The sequence below is a fragment of the Perna viridis genome, chromosome 6 (genome assembly GCF_037379345.1).
Source record: "Perna viridis isolate PV_CMFRI_1.1 ecotype Kerala chromosome 6, ASM3737934v1, whole genome shotgun sequence".
NCBI classification, from domain to species: Eukaryota; Metazoa; Mollusca; class Bivalvia; order Mytilida; family Mytilidae; genus Perna; species Perna viridis.
The window spans coordinates 1890309-1905454 of NC_142450.1; the positions used below are offsets into that span (position 1 = coordinate 1890309).

Consider the following 15146-nt stretch of genomic DNA (forward strand, 5'->3'; position numbering starts at 1 on the left):
CATTTGCATGATTTTTTTCAGCTCGAAGAAAGTCTAACTGTGTAAAGGCTGTTGAAAGTATTCAAAAGAAAAGAGACGAGAGAAGAGCACAACAAGAGGCACTACGTTTGAAGAATGAACGAGACTATGATATGTCAGATCCAAATTGGGAGTTTTTAGCTATGATAAAGTAAGCATTGTTGTATTAGCCATTGGCCAGTCAAGGGGGAGAAGGTGGAAAATTATTATTTTTAACATTGGAAATACTCAGAAATCAATGTAGTTAAAATAAAACAACATCCGAGCAAGAACGTTATTTAGCATTTTAGTATATCTAAAAGTAAGTTGATGCATTTTTCTGGAGTAAAATTTTGTGGTCCCAGGCCCCAGCGCCACAAAGGTAAAAATATTTAAGTCTGAGAATATTTTTAACTTCCATGGTAACTCCAATCAGTGTCTTTGACACAAACAATTTTAAAAGAATTTTCTCAGACTTAACTAATTTTTCAAGTAATGGTGTTCAAAAAAAGTATAATTCCGTCTGTGAAGTTCTAATCAAGTTGTTCCTCGTCTATAATGTTTCTGGAGGTTGAAGAAATTTCATGTCTTGGTGTAAAATAGTTAATGTTTTATGCATATAATTTAAATTTCCCAATCGCAGAGTATACCATATTTAGGAATAGCAATAAATTGTTGAGGGGTAAAAATTGTGTGTTTTTATTTTCACGTCCTTATGTTTAGCGTGAATATAGAATAAGTACACATTAAAGTACTACTTAATAACCATGACATGTATTCAGAGCATTTGTAAGACGTCTCATTTAAGAAGACTATACTTCACGCAAGAACTAGTGTTTGAGTTGTGTAATACCTTACCTAACTCCACCCTCCATAATATTTCATCTTCCTGTTTTGAATGTCCAAATTCATTGTTTATTATTAATTTAGTATTTTTGCTTAAACTCAAAAATATAATTTGGTTCATTTACATGTAGTGTGCATTTAGATATTTATTTATTTTGGTAAGGCGTTTTATTTTGAAATATGTGTATAAGCATGGGACACAGACATTGCCAGTACTTGCCTTTAGGACTGGTGTTTACTGGAGTACCACACAAGGAAGAAAATATCAACTTCCACTAAGCCTTTAGCAATAGATTATGTCCTGTGCATTCTATTGTAACAAGATCTATTGCTTGCTGCATTTATAATAACTGTAATTTCTACTTGTATGTGACATTTATGCATTTGGCAAAAAAAAAATGGGCAAAAAAAGATTTCTGAAAGTTGTCACCATAATTCCATCACACATGACCTCTTGTCAGTAATTCTTTATTATTTGATTTCAGGGAATACAGAGCAGGATTAGACTTTCGACCTTTGACCTCTTCAGATCCTATTGTTTTTCTTTATTGTACCTTTGATTGTAATGGTGTTCTAAATGTCTTTTTTAGCTCACCTGACCATAGGCCAAGTGAGCTATTGCCATCACTTGGCATCCGTCGTCGTTAACAATTCTTCAAACATCTTCTCCTCTGAAACTGCTGAATGGATTTGGATGAAACTTAAAATGATTGTTTTTAAGTGTATCCTGCACAAAATGATCGTTTCGATTTTTGATATGTCAAAAAACATTGCCACCATTACTAAAAATAGAACATAGAGGTCGGACAGCTGTTTTTGCTTATATATCCAAAACTGTTAGGTTTAACCAAATTCTGACATGTTAAAAGTGTTCAGAATGATGAGTGCTATCTGTGGTCAAATTTTGGTGATGATCTGTTGACCCATGTTGGAGTTATTGCCCTTTTTGGAGTTTTTTTTTGCTGTTTTTGATGTTATTACTTTCAAAAATCTTCTCCTCAGAAACTGCAATACAGAATTCAATGGAAGTTGGTATTTTTGTTTTTTAAGGGTATCCTAAACAAATTGACTGTTTGGATTTTTGATTTGTTAAACAAAACATTGCAGCTGTTACTAAAAATTGAACATAGGGGTCAGATAGTAATTATTTGCATATATCTCCAAAATGGTTAGGTTTAGCCAATATCTTTCAAATTTGTTGAAATGATTCTTATCATAACGCCAATATCTTGAAAACTATAATTGATAGAATGAAACTTTCAGTTGATGAAATGATTCTAATGATAAGTCCTACCAAAGTCTTCATGGAGCCAAAATTGTCGGACAACTGTTAGAGTCATTGCCCTTGAAAGGCAAACATTTAACCAGGTGAGCGATTCAGGGTCCTAGGAGCCTCTTGTTTATTTCTTGAAAATGAGTGAAGGGTAACAAAAATTGTGTTTTTTTTAACTTCATTTTTCACGTATACCTTCTAGGTTTGTTTATATGAATAGAAGATCAACTGCAGCACAAACACTACATTTTCATCATGTCTTCAGTGAAAATAAGTCCTGAATAACTTCCAATGTTACTCTAATGATTGCTAGGTATTACCTTAACTATCAACATGTAACACTTCTCAACCCAGTACTTTCAGTGCAACCATCTGATTCACCTAAGGATTTTTTATTTACATTTTATCATTTAAAGCTACGTATTGCAAAAATCATTTCCAAATGAGTTCATAAATGGAGATCATTGCATATTATTTGAAGAATAATACTATTGCCCAGAAACTTAAATTAAAATAAATCACAATTAATAACATTCCTTTTACATTTCATTTAACTTTGAGGTGAAACACTTTTGTCGGTAAAAAGAGGTTGGATCAGTAAAAATTCCAAATAGTATAATTAATTGGAAAAAGTGAACAACCAAAGTATTAACATTAGTGCCTAGATTTAATGAGTGTGAGCAACTTTTTCCACACACAAGTTAAATTTTCAAGCATTCAATATTTTGGTTATTCACCAATTGATTGTCCTATTTATTATCTAGATTTTTCTCATAATTTATCGATATTTTCAACATGAATTTCAGATTCTGATATTGGCGTATTGATATCAAAGTTGTAACATTTTGAGAAAGTCCAAGAATGAAATTATCGAATTTATTATACCACACGCAACAAAGTTGTGGAGGGTATAATGTTTTTGAATCGTCCATCAGTCTATCTTCAGTCCATTTTCAGTTTTGCAGACACTTTTGAAACACTTGCAGATATGGACATGATTTTTATACCCCTCGCAACGAAGTTTCGAGGGGTATAATGTTTTTGACCCGTCCACAGTATGGGAAATCATTTTTTTCCCCAACTTGCCATTCTGGCTAGTGGAATATTGATCTTGCTAGCCAAATAGAAATTCAACTATACTCGAAGTCACATACAGCACATTTTCGATTTGAAGCTCTATTTTTTAAACTGTCGGGACTTACCCAAATTCACTTGACATATTCAAGCTACACTTCTTAAAATGTAGGGAACATATTTTTAATGTATGATGTTAAGAGATGTTTACTAAATAACCATGTTGGCTGGTTAATTTCCTTGGAACTTGCCTAAAAAATGATGGTCGCCAAACTGACGAGCGTAAGCTAATGAGAACTCGTCAAAATACACATCTCGTATTTGGCGAGCTGGCGAGCGTTGGTTTCCCACACTGCATCCGTCAATCCATCTTCAGTTTTCCGGACTTTTTCTTTTTTTTTATCTAAACGATAATGACATGATTTTCGGTCTATAAGTTAACCATGATAAGTTACAGGTTAAGTTTAATTTTCATTTTGCTCTGATGATTTACCGGGCCTTGAACTAAACTAAGTTCACTGAAATCACTGTTTTGCTGACTTTTTTTCTAAACGCTTGCAGATTATGACATGATTTTATGGTATATAAATTCACCATGATAAGTTATAGGTCAAGTGTACGTTTTGTTGGAACCCATCACCCATCTGAATGGACTGAATATGACACTGGCGAGAAACGTTAATGATATGTTTTAATTGCTTCGTAAATCACAATGCATCAGAATGCAAATCAAAATATTCCTGCCATAAATGTAACAAGCCACGTCACACTAATTATGTAATGAAAGGGGGAAGAGGGGGGAAATCTGTGGAAGAATTAAAAACCCCTGAAAATCCACTTTTAGTGATTTTTCCAGTGTTCCAAGGAAATCAAAGTTGTTGAATTTGTATATATTTCATTAATATTATGCTTATAAATAAATAATTATATAAAATGGCATGGTTTACCAGGTGAGTGATTCAGGCTCTTGTGAGCCTCTTATTTGTCTTTAATATTTGGCATTAGGGTAGGTCAGCTCAAGACAATTTGTCATGTACCATGGTTGATGATCTTTGACCTTGAACTTAGACCTGAAGGTCAGATCAATGATTTTTTGCATGAATGTTTTGTGTCTCAGCTGTAATGAGTTTTTCCTGATAAATTGAATGTGGCTGATGTACAGGATTTTTACCACAGTGGGTTTCCACAAAGATGGATTCCATCTCAATAATATCTAGTAAGAATACTTATATCATTTGAATTTTGTTGTGTATTAAGTGAAACTTGTCTTGAAATCAGCACTAGTCTAATGCAGATATGTTCTGAACAACCACCATGCCATAAACAATATATTTTTATCCTGTCTAAACACCTATCTAAATTGTACAAATTCTATAGTCTGAAAGTGTTTAGTTGACACAGCTTTCACTGAACATGTACATAGCTAATGAGCCTTTTATACTTCCTTTCAGATTCACTGCCAAGCCTTTAGTAGAAAGTATATTTGATGAAGGAATGTAAACATGTTTTGCCTATGGTCAGATAGGAAGTGGGAAAACACATGTAAGATATTTAACAAATATTGGTTAAAGACTTAATCGTCCATTAATAATGCAGTTCTTGGCAGGGGATGCTAGGCTTCCTTCGCTTCCTGGGTTTACAGTGTATAACAATGTATTATTTAGAATAAGTTGTCAAAACAATAACTGTCTTGATATCAGCATATTAAATTTACTACTAGCAAATGGAATAATAATTATCTACAACCAGCTGTTTATTCAATAACCCCAGAGGCTGTTTCGTAATTAGGTAATAGGTCAAGTGGGGCAAGTCAGGGATACGTCATCAGTTTTGCAGTTTCTTGTTCAGTTAACAGACTATTTATTGAGGTCATCCTAATTAGTGTTTTCTTTTAAATTGTCGCCATCCTACCCACCACTCACCATGTTGTCAGTGCTTTAGGGTACTTATATTGTTTATTATTTCCATGTGTAGTTACTGACCAATGATCTTTATTTTGATGTTTATCTATACTTTAATGTTTTTGTTTTTCATGTGTACTCATGTTGTATATTTCTCTTTTTGAAACCTTGCTAATATTTTTTTAAAAATGCTTCCCTCTTTGATGCTATGCTCACGTATGGATGTATGCCTTTCTATTTCGATATCATGCTTACGTACGGCTAATTACCTTCCCATTTTGATACCATGTTTACGTATGGTTTAATGCTTTTCTTTTTGATACCATGCTTACGTATGGTTGACTGTTTTCTTTTTTGATACCATGCTTACGTATGGTTAAATGTTTTCCCCTTTTGATACCATGCTTACGTATGGTTAAATGTTTTCCTTTTTGATACCATGCTTACGTATGGTGAAATGTATTCCCATTTTGATACCATGCTTACATATGGTTAAATGCTTCCCATTTTGATACCATGCTTACATATGGTTAAATGCTTCCCTTTTTGATACCATGCTCACGTATGGATTTATGCCTGTCTATTTCGATATCATGCTTACGTATAGTTTATTTTCTCGTTTTGTACCATGCTTATGTACGGCTAATTACCTTCCCATTTTTATACCATGCTTACGTATGGTTTAATGCTTTTCTTTTTGATACCATGCTTACGTTTGGTGAAATGTATTCCCATTTTGATACCATGCTTACGTATATTTAAATGTTTCCCCGTTTTGATATCATGCTTACGTATGGTTAAATGTTTTTTCCTGTTTTGATACCATGCTTACATGTGTTTTAATGCCTTACTATTTTATTGCCATTCTTGCCTTGTTATTTTTAACATGCTTTAATATATTAGTTTGGCTATGTCAATTCAAATTTTGGGAATTATTAAAAATATTTTTTAATAATAATAATAAATACAATTTTTTCTCTCATTTCCAAGTTTCATAGTTGAGTTGTCCCCCTTTCCAGAGAGACATTATATACATTCTATTTTCAGCTGCAGTTGTTTAAGTCCCCATTTGCCAAAATGTAAATTTTGTAAATAAATAGTTTAGGTTTGTTATTCTATAAGTATAGTGTCATGAATTTTATTGAATATAAAGGTTCATACATGTACATGAGAAAAAGTTTAGTTTAGTTTCAGGTATAATGTTGAAGGTACACTGTGATCGGTCATTTATTCACTACAAAACAAAGAGCATTATTGAAAAAACATAAGTTTGCTTTCAATGACTAAATACAGTATTTGAAACTTTAGGTGCTTTGTGTGTTCATATTTATATATGTACATGTAAATATGAGATTTGGGTAAAATATGGTATGGCAATGTTGTTGTTCTTTACACAGAAATAGAGTAATAAATCTCTTTTAAATTCTGCTGCGAAGTTCCATATTCCCAAGGGTTGGTTGGCATTGATTTTTCAGGTTAAGACTGAAACCATTTATGAAATAAGGAACAGAAAGGGGACACTTTGATTCTTCTTAAAAGTCAATTCGCAATCAAAACTTGAAGATGTATTAAGCTTCCATGGTGTGTCTACTTTCCATCTGTCCCAGCTGTTCAGGGTTTCAATTTTTGCAGTCATATCAAGCTTGCCCTTAGAAGTATATTATTAGTGGTTTTAGATAATGAGTTGATATTTGGTTTTTAAGTAAGATCAACGTTAAGTTTTAGCAGTTCAACTAATTTACAGAATGAACATGTACTTACATCATGAGAAAAAATTGTCTAGGCTATATGATTTTGCTTTGTATTATAGATTGTGTTACCTTAAAGTCACTCATGTGCCTTTCAGTTTAGTAGATTCCTGTAATTTTATTTAGAAACTAAGAAAAAAAAAACACAGAAAAACAAAAAAGACAAAAAATGGATTCAAATTGACAATATTTTCAGGCCATGGGTGGCGACTTTTCTTCCAAAGGACAGCAGGACTGTTCCAAGGGTATATACTGTTTAGCAGGTAAGTTCAAGGCATAAATAAAATCAGATAGGAACACAGACAAACTGTATGTTACAACTTACATTAGTTGCAATTTTGGTATTTTGTTCTGACTGGTGATATAAAACCATTGAAGGGGTCATGAAAGAGGTGTTTTCATATCAATCTTGTTATTTGATCTCATCAGCCATACTTGTCTCCGCATCTAGCCAATACTCCTAACCTCAATCCAATCCAAAAATATATTGAATTTGTTGTATGGCACCTTAACAATTATCACAGAAAGTGTGCATTAAAATGTGCAATGTAACATCAAATTCATGATTTCATGGGTGACAAAAAAGCATTTAAAAAAATTACTATACATGAAAAAATTGCATGAGTATATGGTAGTATACATATGGCTCTTTCAAGCTCGTGCTATATGACCATATTTCCCAATATTCATTCTATAAATCCTGTAATACAGGATCAGTATGACAATATCCATTAATAATAATGTAGTATTAATGATGAAATGATTCTATTCAAAAACTGGCATGAAAGTTTGTACATTATATTTAATTATTGTGTACCTTGTACAGCCAGGGATGTGTTCAAATTGTTCCATTCGAAGTACAAGAAAGCAGATTTATCAGTGCATTCAAGTTTCTTTGAGAAAACAGTGGCAAGGTTTGTATTCAGTTAAGTCATATGTTTTTATTTTTGAGCCATTCGGACTTGTAAACTGCAAATCTAGAGGTAAGCAGGGATAATTCTGGGACACGGAGTTAACTCATTTATTTTTAAAATGGTGGGCTGTCAAAGTTACCATGTGTTTCATAGATGCTTGATTTTCTGAAATGCCCCATCAAACTTCAGTTAAGTGCACTTGCTTCAGTAAAATTTATGTTTGTCCTTAAACATTGACATCGTTTTGATTAGACTGGTTGCATATTGAATCACTCTGACAGTGTTTGTAAGACAACACATTTCAGAAACCAGTTTCCTTGTAAAAGACTTTAATTCATGTTTTTGTTTCTGAGTATGGTTTCAATTTTCTTCTCTGACACTACTTGACCAATTGGCACCAAACTTGATATGAATGTTTCTCGGGGTATCCTGCATAGAACTGTTGTGGGAATTTTTAATTCATGGAAAAACATGGCTGCTGTTACTAAAAATAGAATTTAGGGGTCAGACAGTAGTTTTGCGCATATATCTCTAAAACGGTTAGGTTTAGCTAAATTCTGGCATGGGGTAAAAGTGTTCATCAGATGAGATCTAATTGCGGATAAATTTTCCTTTTAATCTGTTAAACCATGTTGGAGTTATTGCCTTTTTTTAACATTTTTTGATATTTTTAATTTTATTTCTTTCAATAATCTTCTACTCTGACACTACTTGACCAATTGAAACCCAATTTGGTAAGAATGTTGCTAGGGGTATCCTGCATAGAACTGATGTGGGGATTTTTGATTCGTCGAAAAACATGGCTGCCATTACTAAATTTAGAACATATGTGTCAGACAGTAGTTTTTCACATATATCTCCTAAACCGTTAAGTTAAGCTGAAATTTGATGGGATTAAAGTTTTCAGCATGATGAGATCTATCTCTGGTCAAATTTGGGTTTTAATCCGTGAAGCCATGTTGGAGTTATTGACCTTTTTCAACGATTTTTGCTAGTCTTAATGTTATTTCGTTCAAAAATCTTTGCCTCTGACACTACTTGACTAATTAGAACCAAACTATGTATGAATGTTCTTTGAGGTATACTGCATACAACTTGTATGGGGATTTTTGATTTGTTGAAAACATGACAGCAGTTACTAAAAATAGAACATAGGGGTCAGACAGTAGTTTTTCACATATATCTCCTAAACCGTTAAGTTAAGCTGAAATTTGATGGGATTAAAGTTTTCAGCATGATGAGATCTATCTCTGGTCAAATTTTGGTTTTAATCTGTTAAGCCATGTTGGAGTTATTGCCCTTTTCTAACGATTTTTGCTATTTTCAATGCTATTTCTTTCAAAAATCTTCTCCTCTGACACTACTTGACCAATTGAAACCAAACTCCGTATGAATGTTCCTTGGGGTATACTGCATAGAACTGAAGTGGGGATTTTTGATTTGTCGAAAAACATGGCCGCCGTTACTAAAAATATAACATAGGGGTCAGACAGTAGTTTTTCACATATATCTCCAAAACCGTTAGGTTTATCCAAATTCTTTCAATAGCTGAAATGATCCATATAATTAGGACTACAAAAGTCTTCAGACTCCTTGTAAGAGTTATTGCCCTTGAAAGGGGAAAAATGACTTTTTTTAAAATAGTTTTCAGTAAATATCTTGAAAACTATGATAGATTAAAAGAAACTTTCAATTGTTGAAAAGATCTTGTGATAAGTCCTACCAAAGACTTCTTGAGTCAAAATTGTTGGACAACTTTTTGTTTAATTTATTGCCTTTCAAAGGCAAAATTCAACAAGGTGAGCGATTCAGGCTCCTGGGACCCTCTTCTGTTGTAATGCTTTTACCAAATAAGTTTGTTTTTGGTATGTGGCCTTGTTATGAACAGTTACAGATTAAGTTCGACTTTGGTTATGGTTGAATGATTTTTACGAAAGTTATGGCCCTTGGATTTGTTTATATCTCCATCTGCTAAACTTGCAACTTTTCTTTTTGTCTACTTAGTCTGTGGTGCTTCCGCCATGATTGGTTGAGAGTAATTATGGAACGTTTATGACCGGATCTAAATTTAGAAGTATAGCATCAATATACATAGAAATAGAAACACTTTCAATTTTAAAAATAGAAACAAGGCTTCATGTAAGTGGAATATCCTTGGCATCATGTGATCATAATAACCAATGAACAATGAAGACTGTTACACCATATGTAATATATTACCATATTTTCAAAATGTTGGCATTTGTTTATTGAACTTAAAATCCCTGTCTGCCTTTTTTAAATTTCAGATATCTTTACATTTTTAGAGTTATTAGGATCATAGACTAAGGTTTTTTATGAGCACCCTCAAAGCAGAAATTTTGTGCAATATTGTTTCCAAACCAGTTATTCTGTAAGTCCTTATGCTTAAGTGAGTCAAAAATTAATATTGTGTCTGTCCCAAGTGATCAGAGTTCAACATGCTTGGGTCCAATCATGCTGTGTTCTGCAAAGCTCTTTGTTAATTATAATTTTATAATCAGGTTATTAGATAATATCAAAGCCTTAGGGGGCAATTTTGACATTGTGGCATTTCAGCATATTCTTTCAAAGTTTCAAGTAGGTCAATGAGTGCCAAGGCTATATCCGTTTTCAAAGACCCAGATGTAGCAAAAAAAGATTGTCTACTATACATGACAAATATGTTGTCGTACCAGCAGACAAAGCTCAAAACAACATTGTTTTTGTCTGCAACACGTCTTACATCCAATGTTAATTGTCAGAGGTAGACGTAGAAAATAATAGCAGTGATAAGACCTATACTGCTACCACACTCTCCAAAGAAGAGATTGTGGAAAACCATAAATCTGTGCTATCCTCTTTTGGTCTCTCTACCAAGGACGATGATTGTGATTTACCGTCTATGTACTGGATTCCTAAACTCCACAAGAATCCATAAAATCCACGTTTCATAGCTGGATCTGCAAAATGTACCACCAAACCTCTTTCAAAACTTTTTAACTTCTATACTCACAACTGTCAGAGTCCTACCACAACACTTGGTACTCAAGTAGTGGTAATAATTCAATGTGGAGACTGAAAAATTTGAAAGATCTTTTGGAGACAATCAGTTCAAGACTATTATCTGAATATAATAGCATCAAAACCTATAATTTTTAACACTGTACACTTCTATTCCCCATACTCAGTTAAATTCCCGACTTAAAAACATTATACATCGTTGTTTTTCCAAAAAAAAAAATGGTACACCTAGATACAAATATATAGGTCTTGGTAGGGATTCCTCATACTTTGTAAGAAATAATTCCAAATCATCTTCCAAACATAAAGGGGAAAATGTTTACAAAATGCTGGAATTTTTAATTAACATATTTGTCCAATGTGGTGGACATGTTTTTCAACAAATGGTCGGCATTCCAGTTGGAACAAATTGTGCTCCTTTACTATCTGACCTATTCCTTCACTCTTATGAGGCTTACTTTATAGCTGATCTGATCCGAAAGAAAGAATATCATTTGGCTAGATCCTTTGATCTCAGTATCCGCTATATAGATGATGTATTATCTTTAAACAATCCTAATTTCGGGGATTTGATACATCGCATGTTATCCCAAAAAACTTGAGATAAAGGATACTACAGACACTGTGAAGTCGGCCTCATATCTTGACCTACACTTAGAAATCGATGGTAAAGGAAAACTATTGACCAAACTTTACGACAAACGTGTTGACTTTTCATTCAAAATTGTCAACTTTCCTTTCATCTGTGGCAACATCCCTTCAACACCTGCGTATGGAGTGTTCATATCACAACTCATACGTTTTGCAAGAGCTTGCCGAAACTACGCAGACTTTTTGTATCGCGCTAGAACTCTAACAAATAGGCTTCTGGAACAGCATTATGTTGCTACAAGATTGAAGTCATCACTACAGAAGTTTTATTGTCGTCATCATGAACTCGTGGATCGTTATGGTGTATCCATCTGCTCTGTGAAAACAGATTTATTCAATAGTCATAGTATTCCTTTCCTCGTTTGTCTACTATTGACTTGACTTTTTATGAGCAACTCAGTAGGTGTTTCTAGAAAAAGAGAGGGCCCTGCCGGTGCACCTGGTCCATGCTCCCAGTTTTTAGTTGAGTCCGAATTGCTTATTTGCTTTTGTTACTTTGTATGCATGATTTTAGTTACTTTATGTTCTTTGTTGTGTATGTCTGTTTTCCATGTCTGGTCTTTGTCAAGAGCAGCCACCTGATATTCAAGTAAACACAAAAACCAAGTGCCTGCAGGAAAATATAATGTCATTGTTGTTGGCATCTGTTAACTTTTGGTTTTTTTACTAGAACTAAAGTAAAACTTATTCAATCTTTTTGAAATTTCAACATATTGTTCCTAATGACATGACAGAGGGCCAAATAGTTTTTACAGGTTTTTTGCCCCACACTTTTTAACAATAAGGGGCTAAAACAGGTGAAATGGGTGTTATAATTAGAATTGATGGGAAAAGGTTTTTGTTGATCTGATTTTTATGATTTAGTTTTTAAAGTTTTTTTGAGGGTAGGGTATCTTAACTTGTTTTGGAGTTAAATAGATACAAAATTTTGACCAATTTTAATCATACTTGGCAGAAATGATGTATGCATGAGTTTCTTCAAAGGATCCACTTTAGGTTCCATTTGATAAAACAAGATGGCCACAAGATACTATCTCAGCCTCTGATTGGCCAATTATCTCAGATCAACTTTCTTAAACCACATGTGCCAATGTTTTGAAACTTGCTTTGTTTGATGACCTCAATGCCCTCTACTTATGATCCACTTTTTGTGTTGCTCAGATGGCTGCGGCCACTCAAAATTTACCATTGAGTCCCTATGTGGAAGCTTATTTTTGCCTGTATCCCTGCTTCTACTTAGCCAATGGTGCCCAGACTTCACAAAAATAATGAGAGAGACAACTTTAACATGGGATAACATTCTGGTTCTGCTTTATTAAACAAGATAGCCACCAGAGTCTATTGGCCATTTTTCAAAAATCAACTGTACTGAAACCACAGATATTTTTTGAATAATGGATTAAAGACCAATCTTGTTTGGGTAAAAATTGTAGAAATGATGGCTGTTGGACTTTGTCTTTGTCTCATATGTTGTCAGCAACAACTTGCAGGATTGTTATGAAACTTAATGTGGTGCTAAATTACAATAGTGGAATGTTCATATTGTCATGAATTTTGTAGTCATATTTTGGTATTATGTTGTCAGCAAAAGTATATAATTGTTTCAAGTTGGGAGTTTAAGAAATGGCCACAAATTGTTTGTCAAAAGCTTTATGTCTATCCCTCATTAAAATTGTGTCCAATATGAGTTTGTGTCCACATCAGTCACTAAATGTACAGGATTTAACAGGCTGCAGAAGATATTAGTCCAGTTAGGGGTCATGTCTAATTTAATATATATAGCTATGGTGCTGCAATCACCTGTTTCCATAGACAGTTGGTTTTGTCTGTGATCTTGAATCCTGACATGAGGTTATTCAATACTTGTTGGTCAAAGTCAAACAAAGTTTTATTTGGCTAAATTTTAACCACACTTTAGACTATCCATGAGATAAATTGTCAATTTTGATCATAATCAAATTATGAGATTTGTTATTACTTGTATAAGGTTGATGTTTATGGTCATATTTATCTGTTATCTAGAACATTTTCAGTCTGTATTTCAAGTGAAAGTGGGTCCAAAGAATATTTGAATTATTTTATGTGCCCTAATTGCCCTAAGAATATTTTAAATACCAAATATATATGTATGTTTTTGGATATAAATTTCAGGTTTTTGATTTCTTAAATAAAAAAATAAAATTCAGAGTATTGGAAGATCACAAAGTTCAAGTTCAAGTAGTTGGATTAAAAGAAGAATCGATAGACTCAGTTGATGATGTGTTACGGCTTATTCAACATGGCAATAATGTACGGACATCAGGACAAACATCGGCAAATCAACATTCTTCTAGATCACATGCTGTTTTCCAAATAATTGTTCGGAAAAGGTAAAAGAATAGTGTTATTATTACGGTTTCATTATGATTATATCCTTTTACCTTTAGCTAGGAAAATTTCTGATATATAATGATAATTATCAGTATATGGTAGCATTGTATACATGTATTTTATCATTCTACTATTTTTAAATTAGAAAATGATGTTTGGTGTTAAGCATTTAGAGGACCTATCTTTAACCTTTCGCTTAATATGCATTATAAATTTACTATTACAGATGTAATACAAACAAACAGTATTAATACGGAAAGGGGTAGATTCACTAGATCCTAATAATGGACCTGCAAATCCATCTACATTAGAGAATTTCTTTTATGAATAATGTTTACTTTGAAAAGCAGTAGCCTTAAAATTGTTATCATTCTATTTGAAATTAATTTGAATTGAAATGTCTGCGATCCTAGAATTGTAATAACATGATCATGGGCTCTGTAAGGAAGTTAGTGATTTTGTTTCCATTTTTTGCCACTTTTCAGTGAAGTTTTCTGCAAAATTAAAGTTGACTACAGACAATGTTCAAAGTTATTTTTCTGTGTTTATATCTTAGAAAAATACCTCTTTATAAGGCTTTTTGATTGTGTTTTTAGAAATGTGAATTCTTGAAGGAAATATGCAAAAATGCAAGAAATAAAAACAAAGTCAGTAGTTTTATTAAGTTTGCAAAGCTTGAAATGTACCCAAGTATAATTTAATCTACAGATAGATAATCAATTCATTGCTTTTAACTATCAAATTTCATTGCTTTTAACTATCAAATTTAACTTTTCAGGAGTAATAATCGACTACATGGAAATTTTTCATTGATAGATTTAGCAGGTAAGACTGATGATGTACTTTGTTATATTACTTCTAACCTCATCCAACTTGCCATTTCATTCCAACATTACTATAGAGGGCTTTGATCTGCTGTAATCATGTTTTCAATTGTTTTTGTTATGCCCCCTTAAAGAAATGAATGGGGATGGGTTCGTTTCACTTTATTCCATGCATGCTTACTTCTTGGATATGCTTACTTCTGCCCAAGAATTTTTATGTCAGCTCAACTGTCCAGAGTACTTATTTCAAATTAGGTTTAAGCTTTAGTTCAATGAGATTTATCATATTTCAACTCGGTCATATATCCTCTTCCTGTTTATCAAATGTCTGCCTTTATTGTATTGTACTTAAGTTGTGTAATGTTTTATCTGTTATAACTAAGAAATATTTCCTACGGTTTTATATTTGTTATGCAGCTTTAGATGATTTCTTGTATTGTGAGTTACTTATTATCAGTGATGTAATGTTGATGTAGGTTTGATCTTAACTCAGAATCATCTGTCCACATTGACATAAAATTATTATT

General features: G+C 32.9%; 1 pseudogene; it reads left to right on the forward strand.

The window, feature by feature from the left end:
• The window catches only part of LOC148613186 (kinesin-like protein KIF2A), a 35259-nt pseudogene extending 20552 nt beyond the window's left edge, over positions 1-14707 (forward strand).
• The last annotated feature ends 439 nt before the right edge of the window (positions 14708-15146 follow it).